This window comes from Pagrus pagrus, assembly GCF_965226575.1.
Source record: "Pagrus pagrus genome assembly, chromosome: 14".
Lineage (NCBI taxonomy): Eukaryota > Metazoa > Chordata > Actinopteri > Spariformes > Sparidae > Pagrus > Pagrus pagrus.
The window spans coordinates 18,966,051-18,985,957 of record NC_140198.1 but is presented as its reverse complement, the minus strand read 5'-3'; the positions used below and the strand labels follow the sequence as shown (position 1 = coordinate 18,985,957).

General features: G+C 38.8%; 1 pseudogene across 1 annotated transcript in view; it reads left to right on the top strand.

The window, feature by feature from the left end:
• The window catches only part of LOC311269537 (protein phosphatase 3 catalytic subunit alpha-like), a 30,231-nt pseudogene extending 13,081 nt beyond the window's left edge, over positions 1-17,150 (top strand). Inside the window, exons 5-15 of the transcript XR_014624917.1 lie at positions 71-182; positions 778-923; positions 1,025-1,164; positions 9,046-9,123; positions 9,254-9,348; positions 10,481-10,606; positions 10,943-11,020; positions 11,452-11,536; positions 11,766-11,862; positions 13,286-13,336; positions 15,667-17,150. The product of XR_014624917.1 is annotated as a protein phosphatase 3 catalytic subunit alpha-like (transcript). The remainder of the gene's footprint in view (positions 1-70; positions 183-777; positions 924-1,024; positions 1,165-9,045; positions 9,124-9,253; positions 9,349-10,480; positions 10,607-10,942; positions 11,021-11,451; positions 11,537-11,765; positions 11,863-13,285; positions 13,337-15,666) is intronic.
• The last annotated feature ends 2,757 nt before the right edge of the window (positions 17,151-19,907 follow it).

Below are 19,907 nucleotides of genomic sequence, written 5' to 3'. Positions count from 1 at the left end.
CTGATTTATACTGAATTGTGAAGCTTTTTTCACACTGAATAACACTTTATTTGTGTCTTTGTCCCCACAGTGTGTTTTATACCTCTGGTCGCTGAAAATCCTCTATCCAAAGACACTATTTTTACTTCGTGGAAATCATGAATGTAGACATTTGACAGAATATTTCACCTTCAAACAAGAATGTGAGTAACTCTCTATTTATCATCGTTTTAATTTGTGTTCTCTTTGTCTTGCAAATGTCATGTGTAGCCTGTAGCACTTTATGTAGAGATCACAATTAAAGCACCTGTCTGTAAAGACTGTTCATTCTGTACGACAGCCCAAACAAAGGGGATGATTTTCTGTGAACAGTTAAAAATGTATAGCTGAAAGCAAAACACATGTACTATGCCTGTTCATGTGCACACATAATAATTTAATAAAATGATTTAATATTAATATTTGATTACTTTTAAGCATAATTATTCATATATAATCATTTTTATTATGGTACATAATACATAGTGTCTCAAAAGAACATTCAGAAGCTACTGTCTACGTACTACGTTTGTAATTTTGTGTTGTTTTACTCATATGAACAATAATTATCATAATAATAATTACAATAAAGGTGCAATATGTAATTTCAATTGGAACGGGTTTATATGTATATATATATATAAGTAGGTTGTCAGTTGGTACAAATCAAGGTGTCATATTCATTTTAGGTGTAAACATATTTGTTCAGTCACACTAACACTTCTTTATTTCATTGATTGCATGTCTGTCTTCTGTCAGGTAAAATCAAGTACTCAGAGCAGGTGTATGACTCATGTATGGATGCATTTGACTGCCTTCCCCTGGCTGCACTCATGAACCAACAGTTTCTATGTGTCCACGGTGGACTCTCACCTGAAATACACACCTTAGACGACATTAAAAAGGTAATAACATGCTGTCTCAGCTATTCCAGATCTGACTGTTCATTGTTTGTTTGTGTTTGGGGCCCTTTTCTAGTCTAACATTTCTGCTTTTTTATGTTAAGTTGGATCGGTTCAAGGAGCCGCCAGCTTTCGGACCCATGTGCGACCTGCTGTGGGCTGATCCTCTGGAGGATTTTGGCAACGAGAAAACCCAGGAATATTTCAGCCACAACACGGTGCGAGGCTGCTCCTACTTCTACAGGTGAGCTGTTTCCTCTTCTTCCCTGCAGCAACTCCAGTCCTTTGGGTTATTACAACTTGAACACTGTTGTTGCCCATACTGAGATACGTGAAAATATAACCGCTTTGAAATCCAGATTTACTAAATGATACAGTGCTGTGTTGCTTTAAATGCACCAGTAGTCTGAAACTTTGTGTTTTTGCCATCTTGCACATGATTTACTTCCTTTAGCTTGACCCATCCCAAATGCTAATGTAATATATGTACATATAAGAAATACCCATATACTGTATGAAATATATGTACAAACCATATCTGAAACCTAGTAGAAATTGGAACAATTTCATGTATTGACATATGTGTCCAACCCATACAAATGAATGTTTATGTATTTAAATGACATATATGTCACAAATGTAATTATTTATGCATATGTATAAATGTTTAATATACAAACCATACATATGCATAGAATATTATTTACATATACGTATATGAAAAAATAATCTTATATATTCTTATGTATGTAATATGTAAATATACATATTTTGCTATAGGTGTTTCTTATACTGTATGCTATAAACTTATATCTTTACATTTATGAATAACATATATATATATATATATATATATATATATATATATATATATATATATATAAACCTATATCTCCATATATCCAAAGATGTATGTTTGTACTAGTCATATATTGCCTCACAGTTAACATATACTGTATGACAATATTTTTCCTGATATAGGGGCATATATAATATATTACATTTCTGTATGGGATGTGGCTCATTGAAGGTCTGTAATTACACTTAAAGGGGCACTATGTAGTTTTGGAGAAGAAATTTAAACTCAGAATTTGAATATTTACAATATTAGTGAGGTAGTAATTCAGATTCAGAAATATTCATCTTTTCCATAAGTGAATTAACAAGCTGTTCTCAGAGGAAAATAAGGTCCCAGAACACTGTTTGAAGCTAGAAAGGTGGCAGGGTCCGCCACATATAAACAATGTAAAATGGTATGAAGTTGTGTTGTCCTTTAAGGTCAGTTTGTTTTTTCAGTTTATTCTGTCATGAAAACGAAGAAAGTTTGTGTATCTAGTTTGTTTATGCATAAATAAATCAGTCAATAAAGATAAATCCTGGCTCATATATGGAAAAGCAAAAAAATTAAACCCACGTTGGTTGATGTTGAACTCGTCACGCCTCTTCTCTTCTGGAAGATGGAAGAAAGGTAATGACATGCATCAGAGGACAACAACCTGAGTTGTCAGTGTTGATGAGATCTAATTTAATCTTTCAAGAGAATTGCAGGAGCACAATCTGAGTGTTACACAGAAGACTCGCACTGAATTGTCAAAAATGGTTTCAGAGATTATACATTATAATAGATATCAAACAGCTATTGCTACCTGAGAAAAACCAAAATGAACAAACCAAACATTAGACGCACATTTCACATACCATAACGGGAATAAGGAAACTGAATGATTCAATGAATGAATAGGTTAACATATGCTTAAAGCCTATAGAGTGGCTTTAGAGCCTCGTGGTGAACACATCTGATAAAAGGTTGTCTTTTTGACTCACAGAACAGATTGTTACAGACTGAGGATTAGCCGGGTGAACCTGGAGTCAAATAGAAATAGAGGCAGAGAGAGAGAGAGAGGAACAAAATCTAAAACATAATAGCGAGGCAAATTGGGAACGGGTTTGTTATGCAACTCTTCAACCTCCATGACAGAGCATGTAAAAGAAGGAGGAGTGAGCACTGTCCTAATATTGCTGTGAGATGGAAGAGAGCAGTGGAAGTAGTAGGTGGTGGTGGTGGTGGTGGTGATGGTGGTGAGGAGATTTCTTAATGAAGGTTCAGAACAGTACGGTAAGAAATGACATCCTGGACGGTGTGTGCAGTATAGCTGCAGTTCAGATTCACATAATAACCCAACTGTAACTCTCATTTTGATTGTTGTAGTTGCGGGTACAGAGTAAGGTATGGGGATGTTTAAACAGAGCATATCAGACAGAGGGAGAATACAGTGCTGCTGGACAGTATGAGAAAATGAATGTGTTTTTTTATTAAAGCATGTAAACCTTTTCTAGTAGTAACCCCAAATAAAATTATGAACCTGAAATTAAGCATAATATGTCTCCTTTAATTAAATGCCAACTCAACCAAGGACAATGCAAAACAAATGTCTGAAATCTAAAAAGATGATTTTATTATCACCATGAGATGAACTGAAAGGACCGATTGCTGAGTTAGAACAAGCAAAACCACACCTTGATAAAGCTGCCACTATGGAGAATATTGTATAGAGAAAAAAAAGGCAGGTGATGGGTCTTAACTTCCCCTCTCACCACTAAATGGTCACTGAACAGAAACCATCTATTCAGAGTGAGAGAGGAGCTTAGCAAGGATTATTCTGTGGATGTGTGGAGGATGCTGCTATAATAGTCATCTATCTCCCCATGGCTTTGTTCTGCCTTCACTCTCAAACTTACCTCTCCATCATTATGACTCTTGCCAACTACACGGTATGTATGCAGCTCAGAGAATCACATTCTCCTGGGGATTTTTGTGAAATGCAAGAAAATCTATCTGAAATGGGCGTAGTTATATGCAGGTTGAGAAAAAAGAAGATGCATTAAAATCAAATCAAATATATTGCATTTATTTGACTTTAAGTTGCATTCTGACAATGACTGATCGTTGAGAGACTTGAACTGTACATGCAAACCCGCACTGATATATTGCAGCCTTGTGCCCTCCTCAGAGCTGAGGAGGATGTTTGAAATGGCCAGGCATGGCTTCTGTTGGTTCTCCTGTCATATTAAACCATAGTTTCATGGTAAAAAAAAAGCCAATTAGATGCATTGGAGAATGTTGATTCCTTTATGACACATTATGGCATTTTCCTTCCTCTTTTAAAGACGTGATGAAAAATCTTCCTAACAAATCCTTCACTGTTTTAAAGAGGCATTGCCTACACACTGATCAGCCACAGCGTTAAAACCACAGTCAGGTGAAGTGAATAACACTGATCATGTGCTGTTGCCATGAGAGAGTGTAACCGGTCTGTAGTGGTGTTTGGGTGGGTGGTGCATATCAATTTGCACCCATATTAATGGTAGGACCCAAGGTTTTCCAGCTGAATATTGCAATGTAAGAAGATAACTGACATTTTTTACTTTACCGGTCAGTAGAGTCCGACCAACACTCATACAGATACAGGTGTTTGGGAGTAACACAATTAGATAAGATGGTATTCTTATATACACAGAATATACTGTATACAGACATTTTTGCAAGGTTCCTCTTAAGTATCGTTTAATAAGTAATAAATAAGTTTAATTCTATTTGGATCTTAGCCTTCACAGCAATTTATTATTACAATATCAAAACACCAACTAACCAAGTCTCAATGCTTGTGTACTAATTAGAGAAATGATAGGGGAATACGGTTTAATATTGGGGGGATATGAATGTGATGACCACCAGGCTGACAGATGGATTTTCTTAAGGGAAAGAAAAAAAAACCCTCTTAGTTTCACACTCACGACACAGCACTTCCATCTCTCTCTGTCTCCTTCACTCATACTCACTTGTCAGATTTCTCGCTCTTTCTCTCTCTCTCTCTCACTCACAGGCTCACCGACACATAATTGTGTGTTTTCACAAAGGGGAGAGATGGAATGTGAGCCGCAGGCGAGCGATGTGTGTGTGTACTGTGCTCCCTCGCACTAATCAATAGATACCGTTAGAGCGGACACAAAATAAATGAGTACATGGTGTACGTTGGGGTCTAATTGTTATTACATGTCATTTATGTCAGTACTGTGCTTCTTTGCAGCTGTGACAAACATTATCCCTACTAAGTGTGATGCAAATATTGCCCTTATTTCAAATGTGGAAATTTATTGTGTATAACATTTCTTGAGACCAGCTTTTGTTAAGGAGCACTGTAAGCCATAGTGGAAGGAGTTTCAGCATTATGTTGGTGTGTAACGCAGCCCCTCCTGTCATTCATATAGCGGCCACCAAGGGAATGTTAGCCATGTGACCTAGATGTATGAGGATGGCACAGTTTCGCCCAGGTGCTCAGGGCACAGCAGTCTCCTTGTTTTTCTTCCGGCACAAACCTTTGAGCTCTTAAATATTTTAAACACTTGTGAAAGTTTGATGGGACCGTGGATGGAAGAAAGAGCCGGAAGAGAGGATTGTTGCTGGGGAGGATGTACTGTATGTTTCTGTAAGATAAAAGTGACCGGTGTTGAAGCATTTAGTCAATTAGCAGTCGATGGTCAGAGAAGCATTAAACAATTTTGATAGGTTCATAGAGTTCAAGATCATATATAAAGACAAAACACCTTAAATTTGATACTTTTCTCCAGTTTATGTATCGTAAATATTTTAGAATGTTGATCAGACAAAAGTCAGGAGAGGGAAACATGGCTGATGTGTGTGACCCCAAACAATTTGAGGGGCAAGGGGCCCCTAATGGCCACTCATATAGGCACCTTCTGCAATGACAATAAACCCCTTTAAACCTCTCATCAAGGCACTATACTGTACACTGGGGCTACATTAAAGCCCCCCTCAGTAGGGCCCCTTCAAGGAGAGAGGGAAAAAAGCGGCAAAAAAACAATGGATGATTTTAAATGACCTGGTCAGGAAACCTCCCTAAGGGGGCCCACCATGTCATTCCCACTGAACTACCATTGCATCGCTGAAGTTATTTAGTTATTGACCTTGGTTTTTATTATTTATATTTGAAAATTCTTTTAGTTGGTGTAAGATTATTAATGGTGAGGAATGCTGGTTAGGGGGCTCCTGGAAACGTTCGCCCGACAAATCGCCACTGGAAACACACAGTTTGAAGACGTTAACCTTGAGCTTTTGGAAATAGTGATGGACATTTTCATCATTGTCTGTCTTTTTATTAGCCGAAAGCACTGTGAATGAGTCAGAAATATAATTGGCAAATGTATTGATAACAAAAATATGCATTAGTTGCAGCCCAAGAAGTGACATTAAATTCTGATTATATCAAAGACAGCCGACAGTGGTAATAATTGGTTATCTGTGTTTACATTGTCTGCTGGGCTTCGTGCAATGTGCGAATAGGTTACTCGGAGTATCTCTGTTTTTCACTGTGTTAGTCTTCAAAATGGGATTACACAGTGTGCGTACAGTTAATATGGATCATTGCAAAGTAATTAGCAGATCGAGACTATAAGAACCGTTTTCTGTCTCTAAATGACGGCACAGAAACTTGCAAAAGAGCAAACTCACAGTGATAAAATGTACTGAACAGTTGATGCATGCAGTGAACTCAGGGACGTGTCAGATTTACATTTGACATATTAGACATACTCTTATGAGTGTTGGCTTCTTTAGTGCTTGATTCAGAGCTATTTTGAAGGGAAGCACAATCTTTGGTCGACAACTATCAAGGTATTTACTGATGAAATAACACAGAGAGATAGTTGAGGTTAAATATCAATCAAGCAAACTTTTGATAACATCATCAACATCATTAATAAACAACACATGTCACGTACATGTCTGGAACACAGCACTAAGAAGAATCACAAAGGACTTTTCCAAACTCATGACCCGCAGGCAAGTGAGCTGCTGCTGAATTCAGGGCATTAATAATTGCAATTTAAAAGAGCTAATCAAACTATAATGTCTTTTTTTTTAACCCAGGAGACCCAATTTAAGGGCATGATACAGCTTCTGAATGACATAACACAACCTTCTAGGGATTACATAACAACTGTGGAGAGAGCTATTAAATGGTAGGCTGCCTTCACACAGCAGCTAGAAGTGTCCCATTTCTGATTTATTTTTTTTGTCCTTCATGTGTGATACAGGTCCAATGTTTTCACTGTTTCTTTGGAAACAGATCCTGGCAATAAATCCGCTCCATATGTGATCTATAGCTATGCAACTGTAGTCTAAACTATCACATAGGATGGTTTTAACATCTCTCTCCACGCTACAGTTCATTGTCCACCTGGTCTGTAAAATAATGGAGGATGACTTCGGCATGCAGCCAGTGCAGAGAGATAACAATATCACAAGTGTAATTAGTTTTTGGGAAATGGTTCATTTATAAGCAGCACTAGAGAGGATGTACTGCAATTAAATTGGTCTTTGATACAGGTAGGTAATATTGGTGGGTTACATAACAGACTATCTGATGTTGCAACCACAGCAGGGTTTTTTTTTTTTTAAATGAGGCTCATTTAAAGTGATATTGTTATTGGCCCTCTGGAAATACATCTCAAAGTTCAGTACATAGTTGCGGAGTGTAAATTTTTTGTTAAGTGAGTCTTGACAAAAACAACAGAATCAGACAGTAACAAAGGAATTCATCAATTCATCCACAGTTGGATAAATACATGAATTAATGAATGAATCTGTTGCCCTATATGAATAACGCTCAAAAATCTAAATAATAACTAACAATAAAAGCCTTGAAACAGAGAAGATTATTAGGATCAAAATCACAGAGAGACATAAAACAATTGCAGCAAGTTAGGGTGAAATATGCTGCAAAACAATTCAGCTCATAACATTCAATACTGACATCATCATATTTCACCACTTCACACATAAACAACACACTTATTATAGCAAATATTTTTATGCTCTAATGTTCAAAAAACATGTCAGTTTTCTCATACTGTCCACTGCTGCAGCACCTCTATTAAGCCTCTGTCTGATGCTCCGTTTTAGTGCCTGTCTCTTTAAGGACTCCCCCCTCCTGAAAAGACCAGTCTGTTTCAATTGCCGTTGACTGTAGAGTTGTGACATCACAACGTTACGGAAGTCCTGATGGCTCGTTTAAAGGCTCAGCTTCTGAGTGTGTGCATTTCACTATGGATTGAGTGTTTTGATACTTTCACTGTAGCCTATTTTTGTAACACCTGGAAATGTGGAAATGCTGTAATCAAAAAGGACATGGAAATCTCACTTTCTACAATAGGGGGCCTTTAAATGGTTGGAGCATAATTTAGCAACCAACAGACATCAAGACATTGTCCAGCGGCAGCAATTACTTAGCCGGTAAAGTGAATGAGTGATCGCCAGCATCTTAGTGCGCAGTAAACCCTTTGATAAAAACTTTGAACAGCACAGACAAAAATCTCCACTTCTGGCTCAAAGTACATCTTTGTTGCTGACAGAATGACCGATGAACAGAGCTGTGAAATTTGGGCGGCAGCAGCGGGAAAGGCAAACTAAACAAATCATTCGTTCACAAAGTTGTCCTGAGGCAACATAATCAGATGGTTTAAGCAAGTTTGCAGCAAATGATTTTCAGCAATAACAGAGCAAAGGAATGGAGGGGGGCACTAACAGCTTAAATAGACCGCTTTATTGTGAAGGGTGCATCGGATATACATACTGCAGGTAGCAGCTACTTAATGCCATGTGTGAGTGTTGCAGTGTCCTCAGTTGCCTCCCCGAGCCAGCTCACAGGCTTCACTCCCTTTCAGGCGTTTTCCTGTCAGGTTAGAGCTGGGGGGCAGGAAGCTCGACTGCCACTGACGCCGTTAGTGTGTTTTTTAGTGCAACAGGTAGCTGTTGGATTGGTTTTTCACACCCTTGCATCATCCTCAGCAAGGCTTTCATAAATGCATTTAAATCTTTGTTCATTCTCTGGTTTAGTGAAACTGTATGTGAATTTAGTAACCTGCAGCTTAAATATAGCTGTGTTGTGTGACAGAAAAACTTATTTTTTAAATTCTGTTGATTTTTATTGCTCAATTGAATTGACTGGTACCCTGTCATACTCTGCCGCTGCTCTTTAATTTTACAGAACATGAAAATAGTTTTCCGTGATGTCTCTAAACCCAATTTGTATTCACTCTTCTCTAGTTACCCAGCTGTGTGTGAGTTCCTACAGAGCAATAACCTATTATCAATCATCCGGGCGCATGAAGCACAAGATGCAGGGTATGTTACCCCTACAGCACACATAAAATGACACACCCACGCACACACAAACAATAATGGATACATTCACATATACTAACAACAAGCTTTGCCCTTTTTCTGTTTTTACCGCCACCTGACTGCCATGAAGCTACCGGATGTACCGTAAAAGTCAGACCACTGGATTCCCATCCCTCATAACCATCTTCTCAGCACCAAATTACCTGGACGTTTACAACAACAAAGGTCTGAAAATCTCTTTGTTCATTTTAAACTCGTCGTTTTTTCAGTTTGCTTTTCTGCTTGCATCTGTTTCATATTTTTTTAATTACAGAAATGGGCCTAAGTGATGTTAAGCCATATAAAAAACATATATTCCTGTTGAAAAAATGCTTTATACCATATAATTACTATGCCGATGTAAAGTGGCCTTCTCCCGACTCATCTATTAAAATGGTTTTGGCGGCGAAAGACTGGGGTGTATGAGTTAATGTAACTGCATTTAGCTTGTGAGCAGGCATAAGAATGCATCAGGGAGCCCCCGTTTGTTTGTGTTCTCAGATCTGTGTCTTGGTTGCTATGGGCTATGGGAGATGGGGAGCGTGGGAGGGACTGTCGGCATCGCTGACTATCTCCATGTGGCTTTATCCCTCTTGATGTAACAGTGTCAGCAGTCCTTGGCCTCAGCTAGGCCATCTAGTGGTTGAATGTCTAATTTTCTGCGCTGTCTCTGTTCTCACACATACTGCATGTACAGAGGGGGCTGTGTGGAAAAAGAAAACTGGGTAACATCACAGAAGATGAATACATTTGAGGAGCGCATTTAGGAAACTTTGTTGTGCTTACGGCTATGCAATGAAAAAATGCTGCACAGTGCACACGATGAGACAAAATGTTATGTAAGTGTAATTTTACCTTTAAGCAAAAGTCATCAAAATACATTAGATTCTATTAAACATTTCCTACAGAAGCATTAAATAATTTTGGAGCCAGCTATTGATCAAAAATGTTGGTAATCAAGTGTGTGAAGTGAATGTATGAAGTTAAATCGTACTAAAGTACTAAAAATTTGATTGATAAGAGACACATGCTCCAAATCAAATAAGCATCACTCCTGAGTTTAAGTTGTGGTTAAGGTTTGTTTAGGTCAGTTATCGTTATTTGGACAAAGTTGGGCGTGTGCAAGTGTTTGCAGGTATCTCCGCATAACTGAAGCTTCGCAACCCTGTCTCTGCATAGAGCACATAACACAATATGATCCTAAAAATTGCATGTAATCTAAACGTAAAGCCTTCTACAAGTGTCACCAGGCTATAAGATTCTGCAAGAATTAAGATGAAAATGTTCCTCTGCTGTCTCTCCTCTACTTCACCAACAGCTGCTGTACTCAAATATGAAAATAATGTCATGAACATCCGACAGTTCAACTGCTCACCGCATCCCTACTGGCTGCCCAACTTCATGGATGTCTTCACCTGGTCTCTGCCATTTGTCGGAGAGAAAGGTATTAAGTCCTCTGACATCTGTCAGGTGTTTTTAATTGAACTTAACATGACGGACCCGACAAAAACAGTTTGACAATATTTCTGTCTACAGTTACACATATCAGCAGTTGCATCATTTAGTGTAACGCCTGCGTCACAGTGTTGCCTTGCCTCATCATAGATCACCTCATAGTAAGCCTTAACTAGTTCCATAAATTCACACATGAAAGCCGCAACAAACTATATAGTTCAGTGTTGATTCACAGTGGGATCGGCAGCACAATACCACATCCAAAACTGTTACCTCCTGTTACCAATGACTTTACATCTTTTCCCACACTCCGTTTCTTCCCCAGTCACAGAAATGCTGGTGAATGTGCTGAGCATCTGCTCTGATGATGAACTCATGAATGAAGAAGATGAGATCTTTGATGGTAAGAAGTTTTGTGAATAATGATTAAATAATTCATTATTTGTTTCATGAGTGCATTTTTGGTTAAATTCAGACTCCATAAACTAAACTAGGTCCTTGATGGAATGAGATCTGCATATGTTGACTGTTTACATCCAAGCTACTCACACTGAGGATTTTAGGGTTCTTTTGCTTGTGCCACGTTTGTTTGAAGTTTGGCTTCTTTCTCAGGAAAAATCTAAACAAAATATGAAGTAAATTGTCACTTGATCTTGATATGTTAACCACGTAAAGCATCCAAGTACCCCAATCAAGAGTTTCATATAAGCAGATAATTGATTGCATCATAGCACCCTACAGACCGTTTATCATGCGTTCCATTGGCTTATAATGAAAGTATCTATGGTATCAAAGAAGTCTATAATGACATTATGTATATTCATTTCTTTTCAGCCAATGCAGCTGCAGCACGCAAGGAGGTGATCAAAAACAAGATTCGTGCTATTGGGAAAATGGCCAAAATGTTCTCAGTTCTCAGGTACACTTTGTGTGTGTGTGTGTGTGTGTGTGTGTGTGTGTGTGTGTGTGTGTGTGTGTGTGCATGTGTTCAAATCTTTAAGCAGTGTTTCTGTGTGCACGTGTGTAAAGTGAGTCCGTGTCAGTGTACACACTCTTGTCAAACTGAGAGCATAAAGTTTTTTTCCCCAGTTTGATCAGGGTTCAGTGAAGTTTTCTGACCTGTTTGCCTGTCTCTGTGTTTTCTGCAGAGAGGAGAGTGAAAATGTGTTGACGCTTAAGGGCCTGACGCCCACTGGCATGCTGCCGAGCGGGTTCTCTCTGGAGGCAGACAGACACTGCAGAGTGGTGAGCACAAGGCGCAGCATACGCCTTTTCTCTACCCTCTACTCCATCTTGTTTGTTTCATTTCTTCATCACCATCTCAGTCCCACCATCGGTCTAACCTTTCTTTTTCTCTCTCTCTCTCTCTCTCTCTCTCTCTGTTTTTGAGCCTCTCAGCGATGCTCTGATCACATTTAAACTACGCAAGAAAAACGTAACGTTACAAACCCCACCAAAACAGTTTTTCAATATTTCTGTCTACAGTTACACATAACAGCAGTCACATAATAAAGTGTAACGCCTGCATCACAATGTTTACAAGGACTTGTTGCTACTGCCTTATCATAGATCCCATCATAGCACCAGACAATGCTTTAACCATTTCTATAAGTTAGTGTTGTCACGATACTGGAATTTCAAACTTTGATACTGGACACTGCAGTGTGTGTGTGTGTGTGTGTGTGTGTGTGTGTGTGTGTGTGTGTGTGTGTGTGTGTGTGTGTGTGTGGACTTGCTGTTCGAGGGAATAGAGAGAAAGCAAAGCTGAAAATTAGTATTGAAATAGTTTCAAATATTCAGTATCTATCTATTGATATTTCAATATTCTTGACAATACTACCATAAATTCACACATAAACTTGAATTAAGCACCTATAGGCGGCAGGAAAAGAGAATCACACCAACATAACACTATCTGCTCACAAAGTTGTTAAAGCTAACGTGTTAGCCTACAACTACCTCCATCCAAATCCAGAGAATAACATGGGAATTTCTTTTGGAGTCCTCAGTCTCACTTCCCAATCTATTATTCACTTGCATTTCAGTTGTTGTTTGGATTACCAACTCTGAGGAGAATATGTTTCTTTTTAGCACACTAGATGTTATATTTTCTTCATGAGCCCCTCCTTTGCTTCAGTACTCCAACCCTTGGCATTAACTGAATTCAACCGAAAGCTGCAAGGAATTGTATGGTTCAGTGTTGATTCACAGTGGGATCGGCGGTACAAGCAACTACAAAAACCATTTTGATTTGGTGTTCAAATCAAAAAGTATTTTCAAATCAAGTATGCTGACAACATAGCAAGATCAGCCTTAAACTAGCAGAAAACTGCAAATATTTTACAGATTGGTGTTTAAAAACCCCTAGTGCAAGGTCAGAACCAGTAATCTCTGTCCTTCTGTCTCAACTCAACCTACCTATCACTCTTCCTGTCTCAATATCTCTGTCGCTGTCTCTCTCTCTCTCTCTATGGATCTATCCTGAAACTAGTCTTTATTGACACTAATTCTCTCAGTATTAATGCATGGCACTCTGACTTTGGCTGCATTGCCAGTGGACATGTATATCTCATCTGGCCTAACGTGAGCCGCTCGTTTCGCTGGAGGGCTGCATTTAACATTTGCATGGCTTGATCAGGAGTAACCTGCTCCCCTCCTCCCCCCTCAGCCACCATTGAAGCCATTGAAGCCATCGAGCCGAATGATGAGGACGGAGAAGGTAAACCTGTGCCCCAACTCCCACCCCTCTCCACATACTGTTAAGGTTTCCTGCTACAGAGGCCACCTGACAGCTCATGCACACAACAGCTCAAAAAAGAAATAACCATCAAGCAACATTTCATAGGACCGTTTGATGCTGCTGGCGCTTTACTTTGCAGTACCATTGATTTAAATCCAACAAGATGATTGGATTTTACTGTTTAGAGAAAGGGAACCCATTTAGAACTGATAATGATGTTTAATACAAAAAGATAAATGGTTATTTGTAAAGTAGTCCACCTTATGCACAGCAATTATTTTGAAAGGAATTGTTTTCTAGTGTGTGTCTGAGTGTTGAAGTGGAAAAACGTCTCACAATTGGCAGTATTTACAGGGTGGAAATCTGGTAAAGGATCATGTTCTTGTCAGTGTTTGATCGAGGGGGGAGGGAACTGAGGAGAGAACATGAATTGTAAAACACTTAATGCACTACTGTGCATTTCATGGTTCCTCCATGTGTGTCAATCTACTACCAGCTTTTACCCCTCTACAACAAGCTAAGAGAGGCTTAGCCCCAACAGTCACTGGAATTGGTCATTGCTCCATAAAATAGGAAAATCTTTTTAGTACATCAAGATATGTTCATTACCAATTCAAACACTGCAAAGTCAAGTGCTGCTAAGAGATGCATGCCTAAAATACTTCATTGTTTTTTGGGTTTGGCTTGTAAATGGCCTCCATCCATTTCTTAAAAGTCTTGCATGCACGAGAACAAGAAACGAGCAGAGCATCAACATGAAATATGCATCTTGGATCCTCAGTTCCTCGTGACATGTCTGAGATAATCATTGTTCACGAACCACAAAGCCCCAGTATGAGACAGCAATTTACAGCACGGGCACAAATTTTCTTTTTCCGTTTACATGTACTGTATATCTTATTGGATATATCTAGCAGGGTGGTCGACATTTGCATTAATTGTTTAGAAATGTGCTTTGTATTGTTCCAAAGACGGTAAGATAAAAATGAAAAATGTAATACAAAAGCTTCAAGTCACAATGATATAGACTGTGGGCATCTTTCTGATTAAGTTGATGTATTTTCTGTTGATACTGGGGTGGGACATGTAAAGCGAGGAACTCTCAAATGTGTAAAACAACAGGATATCAGTTGAGGGAGAGATAGTTTTACTTGCTGAAAGACTCAAGTGCCACAAAGTATCTTTGAAGCGTCTACTCTGCTGTGTTACTCTGCTATTCCGGTACTTTTGTAAACGGTGAAATTCAAAACAACAATGTGGCATTTTAAAGCATACAGTACATTTAGTGAAATTATTTTTTATTTAAGTGTTTCTAGCGCTATATCGTAGGCAACTGTACATGTTTCGGTTTCTTGAAGACGTTTCACCTCTCATCCAAGAGGCTTCTTCAGTTCTAACTAACCGGCGGGGAGTTGTAGGCTTTTAAACTTTGTGTGGGAGTGTCCTTACAGAGTCGTTAGGGCCACTTGTGGGTCGTTTACCCAATCGGCCTTCATGTGGGTTGCTAGGGCTAGGTGAGCCCAGCTGTGAATGGTTGTTAAGCTGTCTGGGGAGGGAACTCAGTACTGCATTATAGGTGGGTGATGCAGTAGGCAGTGTAGTGCGCACTACAGCATCACAAGACACTACAGACATTACAGACTGCACTCCGTGAGGACACTCCCACACATGGTTTGAAAGCCTGCGACTCTCCTCCAGTTAGTTAGAACTGTAGAAGCCTCTTGGATGAGAGGTGAAACGTCTTCAATAAAATGAAACACGTCCAGTTGCCTATGATATAGCACTTGGAATTACCATGACCTGGATGATTGAGAACCTTCATCAACATTAATTGTCTTTTTTGGTGGTAATACCTGGGAAATAGCAACAAGATTTGATATTTTGGGGGTTAGAAACAATATGAGATGAAATCAGAAATATCATAGGTGTAGTGCTGTCGGAGTGTTTGTCATGCAAGAGAGACAAAAAAAATAACAACAGAGAAACAAACAATGGTCAAAGATGTCATATTGACATTTAAGGTGTGCTGATTGATTCCTGACGTCAGCTCATGCTTTGAGTAACATGCAAGAAAATGTTCCACCTTAAAAAATGATATTTTTTAAGGCTTTAACTAGAAACAACGAAAAGGCAGCAAAACATCCCCCTATTTTTTTGGAACAGCTTAAAAGTTATTATTTAACAAGTACGAATGTAATCACCCAAGCAGATGTGTTGGTCTGGTTGGTAGCAATACACCACTGGAAATATTATTAGATTGTGCCATTACAAAGTGAGCCTGATACCTTTATATGTGTTTCTCTTTGCAGCCATCCGTGGATTCTCCCCCCAGCACAAGATCACCAGCTTCGCGGAGGCTAAGGGCCTGGACCGCATCAACGAGCGCATGCCACCCCGCAGGGACGGGGTGAACCACGTGGGTCAGTCCATGGGAAAAATGAATATGTCAGAGGCGAACGGCACGGATGACAACAGCAACATCCAGTGATGTGCCGTCTGGGCCTCGGAACCGTGCTGCTGTTGCGCTGTGCAGCAAGACATTGCCAATCGGGAATTCAGGCCTCAGAACAGAGAGATAAACCAGGCCCACAGACAGAACATGAAATCTGCAGTAAAACTAAAAACGGGCGAAAAAGGTCATTTTTTCATGACGGTTTGTCATCGCACAGTTGTGGGGAGGGGGTAGCTGGGGTTTACAGCTGAGGGAGGGGATAAGGAGAGGCCAGCGGGCTGCAGTTGACTGGTTGAGAGTTGTTTCTGCCCGTTGTTCCCTTTCTCAGTTCAATTACAGACTGAATTGTTGGCGGTTGTGTTGTTCTGAGTGCCGACAAACGTCTGCTCTTTCATCACAGGGCCTGACAGAAAGCATAATTGCAGTATCCACGCCACACAAATCATTTTACTGTTTCATCAAGTGTTTATTATGAATCACTCACAAATTCACTTCATGAGGAAACTAATCTTACGTGTTTACCTACATGTGTTGCTAGTATTAACAAGTCACACCACTTTGTGAGAGATGAAGTGAAAAGGAAGGAAGCAAAATGCGTACCTCTTAAAACTTGCAGTGCAATCTTACCAATGGACTTAAATTTATTGATTTACCTTGTAGTAAGATGCCATCATGCTACGAGAGAAAGAGGGCAGGGTGCTCACGTGTGCTCACACCTCTTGGCGTCACCACCGAAGCCACTGCAGATCAGACTCCGCCTTGGGTATGTCTCACTACTCTCCAGGACTGCTCCTTTCCTCGCCTCCCTCATTATCAGTCATCGCCTAGCAAGACGTAACTTGGAGCGAATGAGGAAAGAAAGGGAAGGGATGAAAGGAGCATTTGGAAAATTTGGTTCAACTTCTTACTGCATCACAGGTTAAACGCCAAGATTTCATATCCCCAAAAGGAAAACACTATCCCATATGAAGGTGCAACTTCATCAACATCCAAAAGTAGATTTCAAAGGAAAATATTTCCATTCAGACTATCCTTGTCGTTATTTTCCTCCCCTTCATTTAATAATTAAATAGTTAACATCAGAGAAGCACTGCATTCGATCAAGCTATACCTCACACATGTCGCGCAGTTCACTCTCTGGAAAGAATACACTTGAGCATCCTCTACTGAAGGAGGCTTTGGATCGTGGCTTTATCTTCTGCATTGTTAAGGCCGGCAACAAAGCAGCTTTAACACCATTTTCTGGACCACAAAGGAGAAGACAGAACATTGGGGACATACCCGCCTGTCACACACTACCTGATTATTTCTCACCTGCTTGTTGCGTAAGAGAAAGCAAAAGCATATGTGCGGTCACTCAAGTATAGATATGAGCCCTTTGAGTTTTTGCACTTTTTGCTGCGCTGCAAATTCAATGAGATTTCGTGACTAAGAGCTACACAAGTACTATATCAGAGTGAGAAGGAAATTCTACAAATTTGTGAATGCATACGACTGAAATATGTTTTGTTTAAAGAGTATTTAACAGCCAAAGTTAACAGCCACAGTGTCATTTCCAAGAAGCAGGATTAAATCAATCCTGAAGTTAATTAAGGGTTTCAGAGAATGTATCCTGACCACAATTGAGTTAATTAATGCTACTTTTGGGAGCAAATGTGATTTATTTTTCACTAAATTTGACCTGTTTGAATGGTACTTCCCTTATTAAAAGTGAGCACATTGTAAAGCAGAAATTTGGATTATAAATCCATCCATATTGCATCTGAGTGTGATAATCATATATCATTTCTTGTTTTACTATCACATTTTTTAACCTAATCTAATTCTAAAGTGCACCCACACTGTGATCATAAAAAAACATCAATCCCCATGTCCAAATATTGTGTCAGAATACCAACGGCATGTTGCACTGAAGGGGTTATTTTGACTGATAGAAGAAGAGAAAAAACTAAATTAAAACAGGAAACATTCTGGTTCTTACAAAATAAATAATTTGGTAATGTCAGTACAAGGGAAGCACCAACCTCGAGCAACACACACTAACACATAAATTTCTAGAATTTCCTTTATACATTAATATTTTTTCTACTTGATATTTCATCTTTCTATTATATGATAAAGGTACGTGAAATAAGGATGGACAAAAAGTGATTTCTAACACAGCATCTATGGTACGGAACGCATCAATGCATGCAATTAAGTTCCTAATTGTTATGTGAGATTATAATTGTGATAGTTGTGTTTCAAATAGTAAACTTGAATTATTTTATTTTTGAATTATATTTGTAGTTTGATTTGTCTTGTTTTATAAAATTTTATAAATAGGCTTCCTTTGATTGTTTTTGTCCATTTTTTTCATTCTGTTATTTATTACCACTGCTTTTTAATTTTATAATAATTTATTGTATGCAGAGATGCCCTTCTAAGGTGTGAAGCCTTGTGTTTATTTATTTTTTTCTGTTGTACTGATGTACAGAAAATATTCAATAGTGTGAATGAATATAATCTCAGTGAAAAGCAACTTTCAGGCTGCCAAAGCATGATAGCATGGTTTTCAGATGTAAATGAATTGGACACAAAGAAAATCATGTGTCACACTTACGTTTAACAGGAAACATTGTACTCTGGTTATATTTACTGCTGATATTATTATTGTTACAATTTAGCTTATGGTTATTTTCCTTCCTCTGTTTCTGGTTCTTGTATGGTCTACATGCATATTTCAACAAACAAATATAATGGATTTTATCTTGCAACATTTTTTATTATCTATGGAAATATGTTTTCGCATTTGACTTCCTAAATGATGCACACATTGTAAGCATGCCCTATGGGACAAATCACAGTTTTTTACTCTTGAATAAAATATGCATGAACAAAAAGTGTGTTGCATAGTTTCACTCATTTATGGAAGTATTAATGCTAATTTAAAATTTCACCTTGACTTACATCCAGATACAACCCCTCATAAAAGTGTCTTACTCGTGTACAGTGTACAGGCCAACCAAACACTACACTTGAAGTTGGTTTCTGTATCAGAAATATCTAGTCTATCTGCCAGATGTCCTGCCAGAATGTGTCTTTATCACAATGACCAACTGTTCAACAGATGAAGACAGTTTGCCATTTTATGTAATCCATATTAGCTAAATGTAGCTTGATTTAAAGATTCAATTTGTAAGAAATGGCTACGTCAAATTCATACTCCACAAAAACAAAGGGCATGTCAACAGAGTAACTCCTAACTGCTGCTAACTGTATCTTACGGTGGCCGACAAGGGCAAACGCGCAGCAACGGCCAAACGCTGCAAATACATAAACGATGCAGAACCAAAGACACACAAAACACATGCAACAACAAAATGCTGCAACAGAAAAATGCTGCAAACAAAGACACAATGCAGAACCAAAGACACACAAACACACAAAACAAATGCAACAACAAAATGCTGCAAATACAGAAAAGATGCAAAACCAAAACGACACAAACCCCCAAAACACATGCAATAGAGAAATGCTGCATATTGAGTCAACACAACGGAAGTGTCCACACAAAGGAAAAGCACCGGGCCGCTAGGGGTCTCGACCTCCCGACCTGGACCTATTATACTGCATGGACCAGTCTGTACATTGTACCTGACGAGAGTGGAGTAAAACTTTTAGAGAGGCGACATAAAAAGGTACAGGGTTTAAACATTTGGTTGTAATCTTTTACAATAAATATAACAATAACAGTTCAAAAAGATTAACAGATTGACGTAGGCCTAATGCTAGCTGATTGTACGTTTTCTGTTTGTTTTTCTGTTTGCGCTTTTTCTTTGTGTGGACACTTCCGTTGTGTTGACTCAATATGCAGCATTTCTCTATTGCATGTGTTTTGGGGGTTTGTGTCGTTTTGGTTTTGCATCTTTCCTGTATTTGAGGCATTTTGTTGTTGCATTTGTTTTGTGTGTTTGTGTGTCTTTGGTACTGCATCGTTTCTTTGTTTGCAGCATTTTTCCATTGCAGCGTTTGTTGTTGCATGTGTTTTATGCGTCTTTGGTTCTGCATCGTTTATGTATTTGCAGCGTTTGTCCGTTGCTGCACGTTTGCACTTGT